Source organism: Schistocerca americana, chromosome 3 (assembly GCF_021461395.2).
Source record: "Schistocerca americana isolate TAMUIC-IGC-003095 chromosome 3, iqSchAmer2.1, whole genome shotgun sequence".
Taxonomy (NCBI): domain Eukaryota; kingdom Metazoa; phylum Arthropoda; class Insecta; order Orthoptera; family Acrididae; genus Schistocerca; species Schistocerca americana.
The window spans coordinates 887464258-887481475 of NC_060121.1; the positions used below are offsets into that span (position 1 = coordinate 887464258).

Below are 17218 nucleotides of genomic sequence, written 5' to 3' on the forward strand. Positions count from 1 at the left end.
TGATCATATAAAACTAATTGTTGGTAAGGCGGGTACCAGGTTGAGATTCATTGGGAGAGTGCTTAGAAAATGTAGTCCATCAACAAAGGAGGTGGCTTACAAAACACTCGTTCGACCTATACTTGAGTATTGCTCATCAGTGTGGGATCCGTACCAGGTCGGGTTGACGGAGGAGATAGAGAAGATCCAAAGAAGAGCGGCGCGTTTCGTCACTGGGTTATTTGGTAACCGTGATTGCGTTACGGAGATGTTTAATAAACTCAAGTGGCAGACTCTGCAAGAGAGGCGCTCTGCATCGCGGTGTAGCTTGCTCGCCAGGTTTCGAGAGGGTGCGTTTCTGGATGAGGTATCGAATATATTGCTTCCCCCTACTTATACTTCCCGAGGAGATCACGAATGTAAAATTAGAGAGATTAGAGCGCGCACGGAGGCTTTCAGACAGTCGTTCTTCCCGCGAACCATACGCGACTGGAACAGGAAAGGGAGGTAATGACAGTGGCACGTAAAGTGCTCTCCGCCACACACCGTTGGGTGGCTTGCGGAGTATCAATGTAGATGTAGATGTAGATCATATCTCGTATTTCTCTATAGTACAAAACGTGCTGCCTTTCTTTCAACTTTCTCGATGTACTCCGTTAATCCTATCTGGCAAGGATCCTACACCGTGCAGCAGTATTCTAAAAGAGGACGGACAAGCGTAGTGCAGGCAGTCTCTTTTGTCGATCTGCTGCATCTTCCAAGTGGTCTGCCAATAAAAAGGCTGTCTTTGTTTAGCTTTCCCCACATCATTTTCTACGTGTTCTTTCCAATGTAAGTTGTCTGTAACTGTAATTCCGATATTTAGTCGAATTTACGACATTTAGATTTGACTGATTAATTGCGTAACCAAAGTTTAACTGATTTCTTTTAGCACTCATGGATGACCTCACACTTGTCATTATTTACTGTCAGTTACCAATTTTCGCATCTTACAGATGTCTTATCTAAATCGTTCTGCAGTTAGTTTTGGGCTTCTGATGACTTTACTAGAAGATAAACGACAGCGTCATCTGCAAACAACCTAAGACGGCTGCTCAGATTGTTTCCTAAATCGTTTATATACATAAGGAATAGCAGAGGGCGGTTAACATTACCTTGCGGAACGCCAGAAATCACTTCTGTTTTATTCGATGACTTTCCGTCAATTGTTATGAACTGTGACCTCACTGACAGGAAATCACGAATCCAGTCACATAACTGAGGCGATATTCCATAAGCACGCAATTTCACTACCAGCAAGCAGTGTCAAAAGTCTTCTGCAAATCTAGAAATAATCAATTTTAAGTTCCTTGTCATTAGCACTCCACACTTCGTGTGAGCAGAGAGTAAGTTTTGTTTCAAAAGTACGATATTTTCTAAATCCGTGTTGATTGCGTTTCAGTAGACTGTTTTCTTCGAAGTAATTTATAATGTTCGAACACAATATATGTTCCAAAATCCTGCTGCATATCCATGTTAACGATATGGGCCTGTAATTTAGTGTATTACTCCTAGTGCCTTTCTTTGACCTGAGCAACTCTTCAGTCTTCAGGTACGGATCTTTCGTCGAGCGAGCGGTTGTATATGACTGTTAAGTATGGAGCTATTGCATCAGCATACGCTGAAAGGAACCTAACTGGTATACCGTCTGGACCGGAAGGCTTGCCTTTGTTAAGTGATTTTAAGTTGCTTAACTACTCCCAGGATATCTACTTCTAAGTTGCTGATGTTGACAAGTCTTTTTCATTCAAATTCTGGAATATTTACTTAGTCTTCTCTGGTGAAGGAATTTCGGAAGGCTGTGTTCAGTAACTCTGCATTAGCAGCCCTGTTATTGATAGTATTTGCATCGATACCCACCAAAGAAGGCATTGATTGTGTTTTGCCGCTACCATACTTCACATAGAACAGAATCTCTCTGCATTTTCTACCAGATTTTGAGACAAAGTTTCGTTGTGGAAAGTATTAAAAGCATCTCGCACTGAAATCCATACTAAACTTCGAGATTCTGTAAAAGATGGACAATGTTGGGGATTTTGCATTCGTTTGAATTTGACCTGCTTTTTCATTGTTTCTGCGACAGTGTTTTGACACGTTTTGTGTACCATGGGGGATCAGCTCCGTGTTCTGTTAATTTATTTGGTATAAATCTTTCAATTGCTGTCGACACTATTTCTTTCAATTCAAGCCACTTCTGGTCTATACTTACATTATTATTTTGAAAGAAGTGGAGATTGTCTCTCAGGAAGGCGTCAAGTGTATTTTCATCTGCTTTTTTTATAGGTATATATTTCGTTGATTTTTGGTGGATTTTGGAGGTAGGGTTCTCAGTCTCGCTACGAGAAATAGGAGTGGTATATAAAGTAACCTCCGCCACATACCATAATCCAATACGCGAAGTATAATTGTCGCTGTACACATAGGGAGTCAATCACACTCAAATGTCCATAACTTTCTGTCGAAATAATTTCATTCAATAACGCGGCTGAAAAACATATTTTCCTTTCGTTTTAAAGATGGAGGACGAACGCGTGTACCAGAATATTCTCCGACACCAGTGTCGACCGGTTTCCGTAAACCATCGATTTTCGACTTTACGGATTGCGGGTCAAATCAGAGAGACGATATATCCGCTCCGTGTGAACCAAGTGTTGTCTTGAAGAGGGTATTATTACTCGTCTAGAGCTACGAATGTGTATCTTAGAAACACAAATGGCTGTGAATTTGAAAGGGTTTGAATAATTGCACATTTTTAGTAGAATGTAGAAATACACGAGACCGAAGTACAACGATACTTAAAACTCGAGCGCTAATCCACGGAGCACAAAATTACAAACGGAATGATACGACAAATGCCGTGTTCGAATCGGAAACCAACCAGTGTTACTGCCGTGAACAGAAAGAAGAGAGAAAATCACTCGAACATATACATGAACCAGAAAAAAGTACCTCCCAACTGTGCATATGTATCTACAGAACAGTTTTGAAGACGTGTCATTACATCCTCCTATCTTGCAAAACCTTATCCCATATTCATCACTCAGCACTTTCTAACGATTTTCTCTAGCGGACTGGTGTATTTTATACCCATTTAAAGTTGGTGTTAAGTGTAGATAATTGAGCTACCAATCAAAGACACGAGCTATACTTTCTCCTCCAGTTTCGTTCCGATGCAGAGAGTAGAAGGTGTTTGGCACGAATTATCAAATTATGTGGCAGCTGTATTCTTTTTCGGTGTACGATGGGTGCAGCACTTACGACATTCGATTCATGAAGCACGCCTAAGGTACCTGAAGGTGAGAAAATATTGTCATCGAAACAGATTTTACATACATGAGATAAACATCAAAATAAAATAAAAATACAGCTTCAAGGAAACATACTTTCATTGCAATAAATAAAGAGGCTGGTTGGTTAATATCTTCCAGTAATTTAATCAGCAGTCATGGAGCTCAACCGCTATTATGATGGATAAAATAAGGATGATTAGGAGTGAAGTTTCCATCGACAATTTGTTTATGAGAGACGGATTCAAGCCTGGATAGGTTGAGGATGGAGTACGGATATCGGGGCTTCCTTTTCTGAGGAGCCTTCCCAGCATTCGCCTCGGTGAGTTAAGGGAAACCGCAGAAAAATATAAATCTGTCGATCAGAAGGGGGTGTGAATGGCATTCCTGGATAACACGAGTCCAATGCCTTACCACTGTGCGGATTCACTCGTTACAGGCAACGGAAGTTCCCTTGGCAATCTCAGGCTCGTACATGCACGGATGTGAGTTTCATTGCTTATGATATGGAGAGTGTGAGTGCATCCAGTCGTGTAGGACCCACTCATCATACCCGTTATAGCCGAGGGGAAACCGCAATCGTAGTTCTTTGCTGCCGACAACTACTTTCACTAAGGTTATTTAATTTAAGTACAGTTTATAAGAGCGATATTTTCACGAAAATAACTGCTTCAGATGCCATGGCATTTTTAAAATTTTCCGCTCGTTTCATTCTGTCTATTACCCTTCCCTGTTTTCCGCTAATCTTACCTTGTCTACATAAGTACTATCCGCGATGTATTCACTAGGCTAATCCGTTTAACACACCCTAACCTTATTTTCAGATGTGTTTCTGGGAGCTGATCTTATGCACAGTGTTCATGCATTTTCTATTTTATTTTAAATGTTTGATTCTCGTCAACAGCGCACGGGCAATACTATTAATTACATCGCATCCCCTATGAGCGACATCACAATGTATGCAGTGTCATGAATTTTTGGTCTGTGATCAAATTAATTTATTTTCCGACTCGGCCAAACCTTTGATTAGTTCTATGGTTAGAATCGGTGGCGACCCTAATCTTCTCACGTTAATTTCGCAAGCAATAAGCATTTCCATTCCCAATAATAACGTAATAACCCGTACATACAGGTTAGTTACACTCTTACAGAACTAAGGGAAGAGGTCAAGGAGGCATGGCATAACGTATCCCGGGACAGTATTCGCCATGTGTACGATCGTCTGGATCCCAGAGTCAATGCCGCCTGTTCTAATATGCGTGGTTCAGAAAGGGTCAGTATCTGGCACCTCAGAACTGCTTATGCTACTGATCTGTAAATGTAATCATTTCATGTACTCCATACACACCGCTACTAAAATGAATCTTGGGTAAATTGGCTTTAATGTGGAGTCTGAACAACGTGCTGTTTCTGGTGACTCCCCACATCGTCGAGACATGAAGGCTAGATTAAATCGAAGACTGAAAAATCCGTCTCCGACAGACATTTGACCCCGCGCCCTACGGTTTCTAGGCAAACGCTTTATCGCTATTTGTCCAACATTTTCTTCATCATTGTTCTCGGCATTTGGTGTGGGCGTACGTCACATGAAATTGGCTACTTCTACATCACGCCATACCATGCATATGTCGCCCCTTATCTGTTTTGGTATGTCAATTTCAATTCGTTTTCTTTTAACATTTTTATCAGCTTATTCTTTGGAAACTATAGCCATCACTCGTGACTTTTGAAACCTTTTGCCGATATACTAAAGATTAGTTTACTCTAAAAGCATAAATAAAGTTGAGTTGCTGAATATCATTTTTCTCCAGTGACCATAACAGCAGTGTACAAACTAAAAAAATTTAAAATCTTTTTTACTAGGTCCTTTTGTCAAATGCTTGAGATTGCTTGTAGTCATGCGAACATTAATTTGATTTTGCAGCAGTATCCGCATTCGTCTGCTTACTGTTTTGAAACTCCCGTTGTTGGATTTTGGAATCATGTGGATTATCATCTGGTCGACCAGCAATGATCATATGATGACTCTGTCATATTTAACGACTCTGTTTAAGCAACATATCCACTTTCTTCAAAGCGTCGGATATTGTTCTCAAGTTTTACGCAGAACTTCGTCTTTCTGGTAGGAAATTATGTCTCAATTTGCTGATGAATGTAACCCCATCGGTAGCTCTATTTTTGAGATCAGATGTTCTTCCAAAATCCCTAGAACTCACAGGCTAATATTTCTGAAGGCGTAATCTCCGATTTCAAAGCTAATTCAAAGCTCACAAATGGCATACAAACTGAAGCGCCAAAGAAACTGGTGTAGGCATGCGTATTAAAATACAGAGATATGTAAACAGGCAAGTCTGCAACGCCTATATAAGACAAGTGTCTGACGCAGTTGCTACTGTTGCTACAATGGCAGGTTATCAAGATTTAAGTGAGTTCGAACGTAGTGTTATAGGCGGCGCACGAACGATGGGGCACAACATCTCCGAGGTAGCGATGAAGTGGCCATTTTCCCATACGACCATTTCATTATTGTATAGTGAATATCAGGAATCCGGTAAAACATCAAATCTCTGACATTACTGCGGCCGGGAAAAGATCCTGCAACAACGGGACCAACGACGACTGAAGAGAATCTTTCAACGCGACAGAAGTGCAACCCTTCCACAAATTGCTGCCAGTTTCAGTGCTGAGCCATCAACAAATGTCAGAGTGCGAATCATTCAACGAAACGTCATCGATACGGGCTTTCGGAGTCGAAGGCCCACTCGTTTACCCTTGATGACTGCACAATACAAAGCTTTACGCCTCGCCGTCAACACCGACATTGCACTGTTGATGAGTAGAAACATGTTTCCTGGTCGGACGAGTCTCGTTTCAAGTTGTATCGAGCGGAAAGACGTGTACGGGTATGGAGACAACCTCATGAATCCATGGTTCAAATGGCTCTGAGCACTATGGGACTCAACTGCTGAGGTCATTAGTCCCCTAGAACTTAGAACTAGTTAAACCTAACAAACCTAAGGACATCACAAACATCCACGCCCGAGGCAGGATTCGAACCTGCGCCCGTAGCGGTCTTGCGGTTCCAGACTGCAGCGCCTTTAACCGCACGGCCACTTCGGTCGGCCATGAATCCATGGACCCTGCATGTCAGTGGGGGACTGTTCAAGCTGGTGGAGGCTCTGTAATGGTGTAGGGAGTGTGCAGTTGGAGCGGTATGGGAACCCCTGATGGTCTAGATACGAGTCAGACAGCTGACACGTACGTAAGCATCCTGTCTGATCACCTGCATCACTTCATGTCCATTGCGCATTACGACGGACTTGGGCAGCTCCAGCAGGACAATGCGACACTGCACACGTCCAGAATTGCTGCAGAGTGGCTCCAGGAACACTGAGTTTAAACACTTTCGCTGGCCACCAAGCTCCCCAGAAATGAACATTATTGAGCGTATCTGGGATACTTTGCAACGTGCTATTCATATCAGGTCTCCACACCTCTTACTCTTACGGATTTATGGACAGCCCTGCAGGATTCACGGTTTTATTTCCCTCCAGCACTTCTTCAGACATTAGCCGAGTCCATGCCATAGTGCTGCGGCACTTCTGCGTGTTCGCGTGAGTCCTACATAATATTAGGCAGGTGTACCAGTTTCTTTGTCTCTTCAGTGTACATACGTATTACACACGAATAAGGCGAACCTCTTTACACTAGGAGTCTATTACTCTTGCAGACCTCCTTTGCCAGTAGTATCCAATCTGTTTCCTTCTGAAGAAAATGAATAAAGATAACGTTGCGCTTTTGAGTCATATTGCATTATCTTAGGGACCTGGCCTGAAGAAATGGCTAAATATCAATTAATAATTTTTTCAGTAGTTTAGTTTGAACTTTAAGTTGAAGTTACTAGAGAACAGTCAGGTTTCAACCTGTAAAATACTTTTCATCAGTCTGAATGGATTTCAGGATACCAAAGATATCATTCTCGTGTTCAGTAGAAAGAAAAATAGTGGAAACGTACAACATGGTAACCTGTGTCGCAATCGTACAAATAGGTGACTGCGTTTACAAAAGCTCGCTTCCGCGGCAGGGTGCAGGAAATGAGTTGTTGGCATCAGCGGCCAGCGGAAGTGTTTCACTGACGCTTGCTTTGTGTGTGGGTGTGTGATAGCGATCTTCTCAGCCGGGAGGAAGCTGGCGATTCGGCAGAATCAGCCAGCGTGGGTACATACAAAAACAGGGCTCGGCAGTTCATAGCGCATTTCCCATCCACCTCCCTTTCACGCATGTCGTTACAGCTTCTCAGGTTCAGTTAGCTCCGCAACAGTATAGGATTCCAAATAGTGAGGAGCCCGCAACTCGTGGTCTAGTGGCTAGCATTGTTGTCTCTGGATCACGATGTCCTGGGTTCGATTCCCAGCCAGGTTGAGGATTTTCTCTGCTCGGGGACTGCGTGTTTGTGTTATCCTCATCATTTATCATCATCATCATCATCATCATCATCATCATTCGTGACAGTGGCTAGATTTGATTGAGTAAAAATTGGACTGTGTAGAAATTGGGACTTGGTACGGGCGCTGATGACTGCGCAGTTGGGTGCCCCACAAACCAAACATCATCATCATCTAATAGTGAGGAAGTACTACAGATGTGGGTGGGAGAACTCCGAACTCTGGGCATGGAACTTCTGCGAGTGGCGTGTTGCAATTTCTCTACATAACATCGTGGATGTTCACTTTCTCGAAAGGGCGACTTCGCACGAAGTCTCCACGACCGCGAACAGTTGTTTTCCTGCGAGGCCGAAACCTGTCAAAAGAATAATGAACAATTTCATTTTCAATTCATCTTTCATTTAAAATGAAGTCTCTTCAAGTAACTCAACAATTCGAATTGTGTTATCCAGAAGCATAGTGCATGGGGGCTTAATTAAATAAAATGCAAGTAATTTTAATTTTAGTAGCTGTCTGTTCGGTTACGCAGTCTCGTAACCGGTTGGCCCTGACTAATATTAGTATGCAATCTTACTGCATAGAATAACAACAAAGAATGAAAGGAAATTTCCGTTAAAAAAATTAATTAATTAAGTCCCCAGCAACTATAAAAGCTACGAAACAACAAAGCACAAGTGTAACTGTTCTGTGTGTGGAAGTGTGATTCAACGTACACATCTGGCACGGTTCTTCCTCAATAAGACAAGATATTTTAAATACCATTTACACTGAAGTAATTAAAAAAAACTGAAATACTATAATTGCACATAGAAACCCGAATTACAGTCTAATACATGAACACAAGCCAGATGCTTTGTTGACTGAACCTGTGACCAAGAGGCATTGTTCGTTAGGAAATTAAAAAAAACAATAAACAATGTTTTTTTACCTTCATATACAGGGCTATTACAAATGATTGAAGCGATTTCATAAATTCACTGTAGCTCCATTCATTGACATATGGTCACGAGACGCTACAGATACGTAGAAAAACTCATAAAGTTTTGTTCGGCTGAAGCCGCACTTCAGGTTTCTGCCGCCAGAGCGCTCGAGAGCGCAGTGAGACAAAATGGCGACAGGAGCCGAGAAAGCGTATGTCGTGCTTGAAATGCACTCACATCAGTCAGTCATAACAGTGCAACGACACTTCAGGACGAAGTTCAACAAAGATCCACCAACTGCTAACTCCATTCGGTGATGGTGTGCGCAGTTTAAAGCTTCTGGATGCCTCTGTAAGGGGAAATCAATGGGTCAGCCTGCAGTGAGCGAAGAAACGGTTGAACGCGTGCGGGCAAGTTTCACGTGTAGCCCGCGGAAGTCGACGAATGAAGCAAGCAGGGAGCTAAACGTACCACAGCCGACGGTTTGGAAAATCTTACGGAAAAGGCTAAAGCAGAAGCCTTATCGTTTACAATTGCTACAAGCCCTGACACCCGATGACAAAGTCAAACGCTTTGAATTTTCGGCGCGGTTGCAACAGCTCATGGAAGAGGATGTGTTCAGTGCGAAACTTGTTTTCAGTGATGAAGCAACATTTTTTCTTAATGGTGAAGTGAACAGACACAATGTGCGAATCTGGGTGGTAGAGAATCCTCACGGATTCGTTCAGCAAATTCGCAATTCACCAAAAGTTAACGTGTTTTGTGCAATCTCACAGTTTAAAGTTTACGGCCCCTTTTTCTTCTGTGAAAAAAACGTTACCGCACACATGTATCTGGACATGCTGGAAAATTGGCTCATGCCACAACTGGAGACCGACAGCGCCGACTTCATCTTTCAACAGGATGGTGCTCCACCGCACTTCCATCATGATGTTCGGCATTTCTTAAACAGGAGATTGGAAAACCGATGGATCGGTCGTGGTGGAGATCATGATCAGCAATTCATGTCATGGCCTCCACGCTCTCCCGACTTAACCCCATGCGATTTCCTTCTGTGGGGTTATGTGAAAGATTCAGTGTTTAAACCTCCTCTACCAAGAAACGTGCCAGAACTGCGAGCTCGCCTCAACGATGCTTTCGAACTTATTGATGGGGACATGCTACGCCGAGTGTGGGAGGAACTTGATTATCAGCTTGATGTCTGCCAAATCACTAAAGGGGCACATATCGAACATTTGTGAATGCCTAAAAAAACTTTTTGAGTTTTTGTATGTGTGTGCAAAGCATTGTGAAAATATCTCAAATAATAAAGTTATTGTAGAGCTGTGAAATCGCTTCAATCATTTGTAATAACCCTGTATATTGACGAAAAGTACACTCTCATCATTATAACATCCCCATTCGAACAGCATTGGCTGTCTAGCCCTTCAGGACAACTGCACACGACATGCTCACAACTAGTACTGCTATTGACATCCTCTCAACAAGCACTAACTACGGCAACTTCTCAACTACGACTTCCCACAGCAACTTCTGAACAAGCACTGATAGTGGAGGCGGCGGAATAAAACTCTTTGGCGCAATCTCTGGCGCTGTGACTCAGTGTAGCCACCTTTCATATGCCCCTCCTCCACGGGCTAGAATTTGATGGTATTTTTGCCAGCATTGGTGGTGAAAATACCACCAAATTCGTCAAAAAAAGAATACAGACAAAAATAAAAGATAATATTAATAAGTAAATATCACATAACTAGATAAATTTTTTCTTTGCACTGACCCTTCAATAACCTAATATAAAATACAGTAGGGAATACAAATGTGCTTTACATAATAGTTTACACAAGTATCATTCAATCAATGGCACCAGCAATGACGAATAGGTGTTGGTAAGAGTCTTATAACATTTCATAAACAGTAAATACACAAAAAAATCAGTTTATACAAATATTCACATAAAATCTTTTCAGTAGTTCAATAAACAGGTAACACTCCTCAGAGTAGTGGACAGTTCCACCAGTAGCACCCAGCAATGGTCAACAGGTGCAAATAGCAGTCTCATAACATTTCATCAGCAGTAATTAAACAGCTCCAACAGTGGCATCCAGCAATGGCGAGCAGGTGCAGACACCAACAAGTGACATCATTTCAGTAGAAGCAGTTCCATTAGCGACACCCAGCAATGTTGAGCAGGGTCAGACAGCAACAAGTGACATCATTTCAGTAGAAGCAGTTCCATTAGTGACACCCAGCAATGTTGAGCAGGTGCAGACAGCAACAAGTGACATCATTTCAGTAGAAGCAGTTCCATTAGTGGCACCCAGCAATGTTGAACAGGTGCAGACACCAACAAGTGACATTACTTCAGTAGAACCAGTTCCATCAGTGACACTCAGCAATGTTGAACAGGTGCAGACACCAACAAGTGACATTATTTTAGTAGAAGCAGTTCCATTAGTGGCACCCAGCAATGTTGAACAGGTGCACACACCAACAAGTGACATTATGTCAGTAGAAGCAGTTCCAACAGTGGCACCCAGCAATGTTGAGCAGGTGCAGACAGCAACAAGTGACATTATTTCAGTAGAACCAGTTCCATCAGTGGCACCCAGCAATGTTGAACAGGTGCAGACAGCAACAAGTGACATCATTTCAGTAGAAGCAGTTCCATTAGTGACACCCAGCAATGTTGAGCAGGTGCAGACAGCAACAAGTGACATCATTTCAGTAGAAGCAGTTCCATTAGTGACACCCAGCAATGTTGAGCAGGTGCAGACAGCAACAAGTGACATCATTTCAGTAGAAGCAGTTCCATTAGTGGCACCCAGCAATGTTGAACAGGTGCAGACACCAACAAGTGACATTACTTCAGTAGAACCAGTTCCATCAGTGGCACTCAGCAATGTTGAACAGGTGCAGACACCAACAAGTGACATTATTTTAGTAGAAGCAGTTCCATTAGTGGCACCCAGCAATGTTGAACAGGTGCAGACACCAACAAGTGACATTATGTCAGTAGAAGCAGTTCCAACAGTGGCACCCAGCAATGTTGAGCAGGTGCAGACAGCAACAAGTGACATTATTTCAGTAGAAACAGTTCCATCAGTGGCACCCAGCAATGTTGAACAGGTGCAGACAGCAACAAGTGACATCATTTCAGTAGAAGCAGTTCCATTAGTGACACCCAGCAATGTTGAGCAGGTGCAGACAGCAACAAGTGACATCATTTCAGTAGAAGCAGTTCCATTAGTGACACCCAGCAATGTTGAGCAGGTGCAGACACCAACAAGTGACATTATGTCAGTAGAAGCAGTTCCAACAGTGGCACCCAGCAATGTTGAGCAGGTGCAGACAGTAACAAGTGACATCATTTCAGTAGAAGCAGCTCCATTAGTGACACCCAGCAATGTTGAACATGTGGAGACACCAACAAGTGACATTATTTCAGTAGAAGCAGTTTCACTAGTGGCACCCAGCAATGTTGAGCAGGTGCAGGTAACAGTCCATAATATTCACTATCACTAATCAGACAGTTCATCAGAGTTCATCAGCAGAAATTAAACATTTCCAAGTGGCACCCATCAGTGTTGAACAAGTACAGGTAACAGTCCATAATATTCACTATCACTAATCAGACAGTTCATCAGAGTTCATTAGCAGAAATTAAACATTTCCAAGGGGCACCCATCATGTTGAATAAGTGCAGGTAACAGTCCATAATATTCACTATCACTAATCAGACAGTTCATCAGAGTTCATTAGCACAAATTAAACATTTCCAAGTGGCACCCACCAATGTTGAACAGGTGCAAGCACGAACAAGAGTTTGAATGCACACACAATTGATTTTACAAAACTATTATCAATGCTCTTACACTAAACACACAAATTATAATAAACACACAAATGATATCAGATAATTGTCATATTAAGTATTACAATACACAAATGACAGTAAACCTATAATATTTATGGGTGTCAGTGCAAGCCACTACAAACAGGTAAAATAATATTTAGGAGATAGATTGGTACCAATTATTTGAGATTAGGAAAGGAAAACACACAAAACACACTCACTCATCTTTCATCCACATTAAGTACTACTGTGTGATTGAATAGTGTTAACTGTGTAAATGCAATTCTGTCAAAATTTGATGTTCAACATGTGTATCAAGTAGTAGTGGCAGCAATGTATAACAGTCGATAATACGAGGGCCGTTCAGAAAGTAACCTCCGATTGATTTAAAAAAATACACCAAGTTAAATAAAAATATTTTAATATATACATCTTACAACTACATCTTTGCACTATTTTTCTACATAGTCTCCATAGCGATTGAGGCACTTATCGTATCTCTTCACAAGCTTTGAAATTCCTTCTGCATAAAAATCACCTGCTTGTGCCTGGAGCCAGCCTGTGACCGCATCTTTGAGCTCTTCATCGTCATCAAACCGCTGTGACCCGAGCCATTTCTTCAAATGCATGAAGAGGTGATAATCACTTGGCGCCAGGTCTGGGCTGTAAGGTGGATGGTTGATAACGTCCCACTTGAAGGACTCAAGAAGGGCCGTTGTTCTGCGAGCAGAGTGAGGACGGGCGTTATCGTGCAAAAAAACGATACCGGAAGTCAGCATACCACGGCGTTTGTTCTAAATAGCCCGTCGTAACTTTTTTATTGTTTCACAGTACACGTCTTGATTAATGGTCGTACCACGTTCCATGAATTCAACCAACAACACCCCTTTGGCATCCCAAAACACCGTTGCCATCAGTTTTCTGGCAGAAAAATCTTGCGAGGCTTTTCTTGGTTTGGTAGGCGAATTTGAATGTGCCCACATCTTTGATTGTTCTTTTGTCTCAGGGTTCACGTACTTAATCCAGGTTTCGTCACCGGTCACGATTCTGTTTAACAATGGTTCTCCTTCGTCCTCATAACGTGACAGAAAGTCTAATGCAGAGGCCATTCTTTGAGTTTTGTGGTGGTCGGTAAGAATTTTAGCCACCCATCGTGCACAGAACTTACGGTAACCCAATCTTGCTGTCACTATCTCGTACAAGAGAGTCTTAGAAATCTGTGGAAAACCAGTAGACAACTTCGACATTGAGAAACGTCGATTTTCACGAACTTTTGCATCAACTGTCTGAACGAGCTCGTCAGTCACCAATGATGGTCTACCACTCCTCTCTTCATCATGAACGTTTTCTCGTCCACTTCTAAATAAACGTACCCATTCACGGACAACTCCTTCACTCATAACTCTTGGTCCGTACACGGCACAAAGCTCACGATGAATAGCTGCTGCAGAATACCCTTTGGCTGTAAAAAACCTTATGACAGCACGCACTTCACATTTGGCGGGGTTTTCTATTGTAGCACACATTTCAAACTGCCACAAAAACTAAACTAGCGCAGGTACGACGTTCACTCGACCACGGCTTGATGCCGACTGACCTGTTGAGTGCGTGAACGCACAGATGGCGTCGCTACTCCCCCCACAACCTGCACTGTGACCAATCGGAGGTTACTTTCTGAACCGCCCTCATAGTTAGTCAACGTCATAGTCATCATGTCAAGACCAATTTTTGCCAAGCCAAATCAAATGTACGGTTGCTGAACAACTGTCAGTGTGCCAAGATATGCAAATACTTCCTCTCTCAAAAAAAAAAAGTATATACTGCTTAGTGATTTAACAAAGTGTGTGTGTAGACAATCTTCCTTCCACTTGAGTGTTCTAGTCTGCCATCTTCATCCTCCTTGTTCCACATAAACCAACAAAAAAATATGCTCCTCACTTAATTTACCTCTTATCCACCAAAACTCCAATAATCATCAGCATCACATAATCTTAATACTTCAATAATACTTCTTACGTCGATACATATAAACCTTATCATCAATATCATTTACCTTACCTCTTGTCCACCAAAACTCCAATAATCATCAACTACACACAATCTCAATACCTCAATAATACCTCTTCAATACGTCGATACACATAAACCTTATCGCCAATATTATTTCACTTCCATAACAACTCTTTCCTCTAGTCAGTCTCCTCGAACAAGTACAAATAAAATTTTAGTGCAAACTTCAATTCATCATCCCATACAATCCGAAGACACAATGTCCACACACAACCTCTGTGTAATCCATCTGACCCAAATCTTCTACTCATTATGAATTATAAAATACATTTTGGTTACCTTGCCCATCATAAAATAAAAGAAATGCATACATGACCTCTAACAGCCTTTGCTTTGAATAACTTTCAGTAAGTAAGTACGAGTACAGAGTATGAATGAATACATAAGACTTTGAATGAATAAGTCGTAATATTTCACAGTGTGTACACCACTTCAAAAATCATGGCAAAAGAGAAGTGGAGTAATTTTTTTTTTTGGTCAAGTGTCACTGCTATTTCAATTGCTCACGAAGAATGCAGTGTAATAACTGTCAATGGTCACAGTGTGTACACCACTTCAAAAATCATGGCAAAAGAGAAGTGGAGTAATTTTTTTTTTTTTTTTGGTCAAGTGTCACTGCTATTTCAATTGCTCACGAAGAATGCAGTGTAATAACTGTCAATGGTCTAAACCTACTGTTGGTATGTCATGTCAGCTTCCTTTCTATTAGCATAAATTTATACAGCTTCCATAAAACCTCCAGCTCATGTGACTTCAATGAAGTTTCTTGTGCTAATGTCGTTCGTAGCATTATAGTAGTTCATTTTCTTATCTTAAAATATAAGGCACTGAGCGTAAGCAAAACATGCAACAGCGAGTAAATATACCAGTAGAGAACAGAATGTCAACAAGTGGATGCAGCGCAATCCCTACAACGAGGCTCTGCCAAGCAAACAATCTATAATTAATACCATAGTGTAACCTAAACTCTATGTTCGTACACAGTATATCAGCATTTCTATATACCAAATTAAAGAGTAGTTATGATAACAAAACAGAAATGTGTAAATATGCAATCCATACGCAAAGCAGCAAATATATATCTTACATAATAAACAGGTCATTAGCATCATATCAGCATAAGCAAATAAATGTTCATATGTAATCTTAATAAGTAAACATGAAGGCGCAACGAGATAAATCACAAAGTATAACTTACATACATAACCATATCAGCACAATTAATCATGTTACAATTATAATTTAAATAAATAAGCACAGCAGGCACATAATAAAAAAAATGCGACATCAGTGAAAAAGCATAGCAGCCATCCAATGCATAATTTACACAAATAACAACCCTGTTCATTAATCAATCATTGTCAAAATCAGTTAATGTACGCAAGCACGTCGCTTCACAAGTAAATTCATAGAACATGAATCACGTAATCGCGAGCAGAAAATTATGTCTAAAGTACGTACCTAAGTGGAAATATGTTACCTGAAAAATAAACTCAATTAATAGTTACCTTTTTAGTTTATTAGTCTCTTCTTCGAAATTACATTCTTCCTGAAAATTTCTCGATAGCAAGTCCTCTTAACATCGGACACACACAGAATTTACCTGAAGTTCTTAAATATTTTATACAACCGTATACTGAAAAATACTGAACGTTAATAACACAATTTATCAAGTCACTGTAGCTTTATACTGAATTTATTTGGAGAAATTAAACTGTGTATTTGTTTACGGCTGTCAGTGCATTCGCACTGAGCGCTCGATCAGCTGTAGGTACGCGTGACGTAGGAAGTAATTGTTTGTGGTGAACGACTGCCTTGTGCGCCGCGCAGACTTGACTGTTGCTTTGAGTATGTACCGCCGCCGGAACACGGCGCGGTATCCTTGTACTCCCTGTGTGTTTACGTATAACTGTTAGTTTCTCAAAAGTATGTCATTCCACAAAAATTTTAACGTTCGATATATGATGTATTCCCTTAGAGCGCCGAGATTTAAGAGTTTCTACTTCGACAGTGTAATCATGAATAATTTTACGAACTCTATATGGACCGTTATAAAGCAGAAAAAATTTGCGACACAAGCCTTTTCCTTTGTGAGACAAACGATGAGACTTAATTAACACCTTTTGACCAACTGACAAGGTTTCTAAACGACCAGGACGTTTAGCTGATTTCTCTCTTCTAGCAGCCGCAGATGCAATATTTTGTAAAGCCAGGTTGACAACTTCAGAATGCCGCAGTTTCCGTGAAGGCGGAAAAGGAACGATTTCAGAAATGCGATTTGTCGGTGCTTTATTTTTTAATATCAATGTAGGCGGTAAAGAAGTTGAATCATTAGGGAGTTCATTCAGAATGTTTTGAAAAATATGAAGATACTGATCCCAAGTTCTGTGATTCTGATGACAATAAAGTCGACACAATTTACTGATTTCCTTCATCCATCTCTTTGAAGCGTTAGATTGATGGTGAAAAAGTGAAATGAAAATTGGTTTAATCTTACGACGCCGTAGAGTACGAAGCCAAATTTTAGAACGAAACTGTGATCCATTATCTGATATAACTTTATCAACATGACCCACTTCTTTAAGAAAATGTTTGATGAAAGCATTAGATGCTGAACGAGCTGTT

At 41.2% G+C, this 17218-nt stretch overlaps 1 protein-coding gene across 1 annotated transcript in view; it reads left to right on the plus strand.

The window, feature by feature from the left end:
* The window catches only part of LOC124606671, a 241138-nt gene that overhangs the window by 59318 nt on the left and 164602 nt on the right, over positions 1-17218 (plus strand). The gene's annotated exons all lie outside the window — the stretch shown is intronic.